Below are 5395 nucleotides of genomic sequence, written 5' to 3'. Positions count from 1 at the left end.
AAGAGCAGCCCCGCCCCGCCCCGCCCCTCCGCAAGCCCCACCCCCACCTCCAAGCCAGATTTTCTTTTTTAAGCCTCCCCCTCCCAGAGTCCCTTCCCCTCAAGGCAATTCGTCACAATCCAGACTTTCTTCCCTGCAGTTTTGAGGGTGAGGGATCTTAGGGCGCAGCTTTGTAGGGATTAGGTAAACCACAGGTGCACCCTCACCTGAACCAGCCCCCAGCTTATTCATTAATCGGGAGTTTACCCGCAGTTATTCCAAGTTCTCCTCGCTCTCCTTGGCAGACTGGTGGCTTTGGACTGGTTCCCGGTTTGGGGCCCCTGCAGCTCCCCCCTTTCCACTCACTGCCAAAATCTCTCTCTGCAGGTTTCTCCATCGTGTGCCTGGGTTCTGTGGGCGTGTATTCTCAGCCAGAGTTGGCGGCCCAGCTCGGTTCCCTCTTCCTTCCCCACCACCTCTGCGAGCCACCCTCTCACACGCTCCTCGGCTGTGATCTGAGCTTCTTTCTCTACACAGCGACCTAGATCTCCTTTCTCACTCCCAACTCTCTTACAAAGCTTCTCCTTCTGCACTGATCCCAAATCCTTTCTCTCGCCTGAGCTCAAGCTTTCGAGCAGCCAAGAGCTCTCACTGAAGCCAGCTTACATTTCGGCCCATTCGGTCCTTTGAATCCAGTCCTTTATTTACAATAATAATAATAACTGGGTGTGGGGGTGTGGCTCTGAGGCCGGCACCTGCTAAGCACGCATGATACTAACATACTAACAGAGAGAAGGGAGAAGAGAAGAAAGGGAAATAAACTACTGATTTCTTTGAGATAGACATACATACTAAGCTCTGCATCCCCCGCACGGTCAGAGACTGTTCCCAGCTTCACCACGAAAGAGGCTTAGATCTATAGGACTATTAACTTCCCTACAAGCCTACAGAAACAGCAAGATCTTCATTGCTAGTAGGCATGCACTCATACATGCACCCACCCAGCCAAAAATAAAAAATAAAAAAATAAAAAACATTTAAAAATAGGGCTTTGGAGATGACTCAGCACTCAAGAGTACTCCAAGTTTAGTTCCCAGAGGACCCGAGTCCAGCTTCCAGCATCTACCCCGAGTGGTCATAGACCGTGACTCCAACTCCAGGGTTTGTGATGCCTCTGCCCTTCAAGGGCTCCTACGCGCAGGCGCACATATCGACGCGCAGGCGCATATATCAACACGCAGGCACACATATCGACGTGCAGGCGCACATATCGACGGGCAGGCACACATCTCTTTTTTTTTTTTTACACATAATTACAAACAGTAAATCTTTATAAAATATTTTTTAAAAAGTGATGTGTCAGGTTGAGGGTGTGGCTCAGTTGGAGAGTATTTCTGAAGCACAAATAAAACCATACTCCCCCCACGAAACACACAGTTCAAGAGCTAGCTCAATCGGAGAGAGCTCCTCCAGAATGAATGAGACCACTATAGCATAAAAACAAGCACCAGTCAGTGACTTAGGGGTGTGGCTCAGGCGCAGAGGGCGTGTCGCATGTATTGCTCTTGATGCTGTGAACAAAACCTGAGGGAGGGAAGTATCTTTTTTTCTTTTATTGGATATTTTCTTTATTTACATTTCAAATGTTATCCCCTTTCCAGGTCTCCCTTGGGAACCTCTCTAGCCCACCCCACCTCCCCCTGTTTCTATGAAGGTGCTCACCCACCCACTCCTGACTTTCAGTCCTGGCATTCCCCTACACTGGGGCATCGAGCCCCACCCCACCCCCCCCCAGGCCCAAGGGCCAATCCTCCTACTGATGTCCAACAAGGCCATCCTCTGCCATCTATGCGGCTGGAGCTGTGGCTCCTGAGGGAAATATCTTAAGGGAGGAAAAAAAATCTACTGGGTCTCACAGTTTGGAAGAAACAGTCCATTGTGGCTGGGATGGCTCAGCAGCCAACTAACTGCTTCCTGGTGATGGGGACACATAGAGGATGCTCACAACTGGGCATGCTGAAGAGGACTGAGGACAGGGGAGCAACGGACCACAACTTCCTCATCTGACTTCATCAAGCTAGGCCCCACCTCCTAAAGGTTTCAGAGTCTTCCAAAGCCATTGCACCTCCCAGGGACAAAATGTTCCAACAAATGAGAATCATTTCGCATCCAGTGAGTGAGATCCTGAAGGGTTGTTGCTGTTGTTGTTGTCGTTGTTGTTGTTGTTGTTTTGGCTTTTGGAGACAGAGTTTCTCTGTGGAGCCCTGGTTGTCCTGGAACTCACTCTATAGACCAGGCTGGCCTCCAACTCAGAGATCTGCCTAGCTCTGCCTCTGAGTGCGCCACCACTGCCCAGCCAGAAAACTCTTGAGTTTTATCATCAACATGCAACAATATTATCAATTTCATACCTACCCTGTAATGTGGAAATTCAAAGAAACAGGGTTTAGAGCTATGTACAAGGAAGTCAACCTGGGTTGCACGGTAAGACTGCTCAAACACAAACAAACATGAGATTGGTCATGGTCTCTGTAGTGCCAGGCACCCTGGAGGTGCACGCACGCTGCCAAAGCAGAGCCCTCCTGTGAGGTGCCATTGTCCCCAGGACACGTGGTGTTTCCATCTTGCTGACTTCTTCTAGCCATGGCTAGAACAATGAAACAAGAATCACAAAATTTCAGAGATTTAAAGATATCGCCAGGGCTGGAGGGGTGAGAGAACTTGTCTAGTATGCACAAGATCCTCCCTGGATTCCATCCCAGTGCTGCATGCAAAAAATACTAATTAAATAAAAGAGCGTCTTGGTGTCTTCTGCTCATACTCATTCACCTTATAGTAGTATACAAGCCCGGGGCCTGACATCAACTTTTGATTTTACCTGAAACAAAATAAAAAACAAACACTGTCTCGACCCGCAAAGAAAACTCCAGAGAGCAAATGAGTGTCACTGGGTCCACACGCAGTTTTTGGAGACATATTTCCATTTCCAGGGTTGAAACTGCATTGTGTAAAATACTATGGGAGACAAAGGGAATCCTGGCGGAATAAGATGGAAAATCACCATTGTGTTCCAACTGGGGCTTGGATGCAAAGGGTAATCCTAAACAATCCAAGTCTTAACGTGGAAATGATATTTATTATTTCTCTCCATTCCATATCCTTGAGTAAGACAACCTAAGAGCTGGTTTTCCCCTTGACTTACCAACCCCTCACAGCTCAGAAGCAAGACTCTGTGGGTCCTGTTAGGCCCATGCAATTGCACACCGGGCTCTTAGCTGCTTGCAAAGCTACTAACAATCTGTAGACAAATGAGCACCTTTAGGCAGACTTTCAGGTGAGTTCTCTCAAGAAAAATAAAAGGTACGGAAAAGAACAGAAGAAAGAAGGAAAGAAGGAAGAAAGGAAGGGAGAGACAGAGAGAGATGGAGAAGAAGAGGAGGAAGAGGAAGAGGTGGAGTAAGAAGAAGAAGGAGGAAGATTTTTGTTTTTTAACTTTAACTTTTGTTCTAATGTTTTTTATTTGTTTGGTTGTGGTTTTGTTTTCTTTTGAGAGACAATCTCACTGTTTACTCATTGGATAGATAAGGCTTTCTTTGGACACACAGAGATTCACCTACCTCTGCCTTCCTAGTGTTCGAATTAAAGGCCTGCATCACCATACTGGACCCCTAATGTACGTTTTCAAATTTGTTCAACATTATGAGAAAATGGTGGAGGGGGAGATGATTCTATAAAATCAAGCAGCCAAAGGGTAAAGCTATACTCATTTCTCAACTGCAAACTTTTGCAACCTAAGGTCCAGAGAAGAAGAAGAAGAAGAAGAAGAAGAAGAAGAAGAAGAAGAAGAAGAAGAAGAAGAAGAAGAAGAAGAAGAAGAAGAAGAAGAAGAAGAAGAAGAAAAGAAAGAAAGAAAGAAAGAAAGAAAGAAAGAAAGAAAGAAAGAAAGAAAGAAAAGTAGGTGCTTCTTTCCCTTCCCACAAAGTGAAAATCAGAAGGGGTAGACCACTAACCCTCTTGTGAAAACAATGCTCCTTCACTGTTACCAAATTCCAGCCCAGCAGCTCTGCTTCCTACCTCTCCCATCCCTTCTTCATCCTGCAGAGGAGAGCTGCAGCTTGCCAGCCCCACACAGAACTCCCTAAGGAATCCCCTCGCTCCTTGGTGACCCTCATCCCTCCGTGGCCACCAACCCTCAATTTTGCAAAAGCTAAAGAAAGTCCACCCTGCACTCCATCTGAAAATGACATTTCCAGCCGGGCGGTGGTGGCACACCCCTGTAATCCCAGCACTCTGGGAGGCAGAGGCAGGCGGATTTCTGAGTTCAAGACCAGCCTGGTCTACAAAGTGAGTTCCAGGACAGCCAGGGCTACACAGAGAAACCCTGTCTCGAAAAAACCAAATCCAACGGGGAAAAAAAAAACAAAAAACAAAAACAAAAAAACAAAAACCGAAAATGACACTTCCCCACTCCCCCAAGAATCCCTACTCCTCACAACATCCAAAACTCAGAGGCTCTAAGTTTTGCATCCTCAGATCCTCCCAGCCAGTCGTAAAGTATATTCACAAGGCCATTCTCTCTGGACCAGATCTCAGGAGATGGGAGCAAAACCCTGTCTGTCCGCTTTCATCACATTTCCTTTCCCTCTGGGGCCAAGCTTCCCAACTACCAAACAGGCAAGTGCCCCAGGTTTTCCTGCTGTACCTCTAACCTTTGTTCCTTGATTAAGTACTTGGTTCCTCTCTACACAGGACTGGATTCTGTCCAACTCGTGTCTCCAGATCTTCAAGTATTCACTCAGGAGATGTTATTTTTTGTCCAGAGGTCCATGTTTACCTTTGCAGTTGGTGCTTAAGGATCCTAAGAAAAGGTCAGGGGAGGGAACCCTGGTCCACAGCTCTCGCCTCACCCCCACCCCCATCAAGGCAGGAAAAGGAAGCCCCTCTGTGTGCACAATTTGCTGACAATTGCTGGCTCTTGCCAGAGTGCTGTGTTTTCCTCTTTCTACATAGGAAGCTGCTAGGAACTGCACTGGGGCAGAAAGACAGGAGGAGCTGTCCCTTCCGAAGACAGCAGGATTGCAGAGGCCACCACACAGACGCTACTGTGGGTTATTTCGGGACCAGCAATGAAGCATTGAGCCAGTCTTTTTCTCTCTGAGCCAGCCACACCAGCAGGGTTTGACTTTTGACATCTTTTCCTTGTGATGAAAAACGGCTGGCTCTTTCAGCAGTTGTAGGGAAAAGGGCCTGCTAACCAGAGGGAAGGGAGCGTCCACCACAGACCCTACAGGAAGGAAGGCCTGCACCTAGAAACTCACAGGCAGGAGCCTTTAGAGGGCAGCCAAGTGTCTGTCTGGAAGACCAGACAGCAAGAGCAAGAGGCAGCCTCTCTCTCTCTCTCTCTCTCTCTCTCTCT

The sequence above is a fragment of the Apodemus sylvaticus genome, chromosome 14 (genome assembly GCF_947179515.1).
Source record: "Apodemus sylvaticus chromosome 14, mApoSyl1.1, whole genome shotgun sequence".
Taxonomy (NCBI): domain Eukaryota; kingdom Metazoa; phylum Chordata; class Mammalia; order Rodentia; family Muridae; genus Apodemus; species Apodemus sylvaticus.
This window is presented reverse-complemented; position numbering follows the sequence as displayed.